Source organism: Mandrillus leucophaeus, unplaced genomic scaffold (assembly GCF_000951045.1).
Source record: "Mandrillus leucophaeus isolate KB7577 unplaced genomic scaffold, Mleu.le_1.0 Scaffold536, whole genome shotgun sequence".
NCBI lineage: Eukaryota > Metazoa > Chordata > Mammalia > Primates > Cercopithecidae > Mandrillus > Mandrillus leucophaeus.
The window spans coordinates 384,221-384,780 of record NW_012105764.1 but is presented as its reverse complement, the minus strand read 5'-3'; the positions used below and the strand labels follow the sequence as shown (position 1 = coordinate 384,780).

Here is a 560-nt window from a genome sequence, read left to right as displayed (position 1 = left end):
CCCGGGGGGGGCTCGCCGTTGGCCTGCGCCCTCGCCTTTCCGGAGGAGGCAGGGAGCTCTGCGGCGGCCGCGGCAGCAGTAAATGGCGTCATGTGGATCCGAGGCGGAACAGAGCAGTTGTTGTCCCAGAGGATATATCGCATCCGGTCCCAGCTCATTGGCTCCGCGGGGCTACATTCACTCACACTCCAGCGCCCGCCAGCGCTCCGAGCCGCAGGAGGCATTCAAAAGGGAGAGGCGGGGACTCCCTCCACCAGGCACCCTGCCTTTTTCTCACCCTGGGGGTCTCCTGCCCCCGAGGCGAGCAACCCGTGTCCCCCAGCCCCACCAGCGCCCCGCCTAGGGACAGCCTCTCTCCGGACTTTGCCTTCCACCAAGAGGAGGAACAGGTTAGAAATGCGGGCGCCTGCAAAGGCGACCTGGAAAATACAAAGTGTCTTTCTCTCCCTCTCTCGCTCTCAGCGCCGAATTCGCGGCCAGTGCACGGCTGTGAGCAGGCTGCGAGCTGTCCTCTGTCCCAACCCCCTAGAGCGCGGGCGCGCGGGGTCGCCTGCCGGGGA

The 560-nt window shown here is 66.2% G+C and overlaps 1 protein-coding gene across 2 annotated transcripts in view; it reads right to left on the bottom strand.

The window, feature by feature from the left end:
- SPRY2 (sprouty homolog 2 (Drosophila)) overlaps positions 1-560 on the bottom strand; it is a 10,028-nt gene that overhangs the window by 4,100 nt on the left and 5,368 nt on the right. The window lies entirely within an intron of this gene.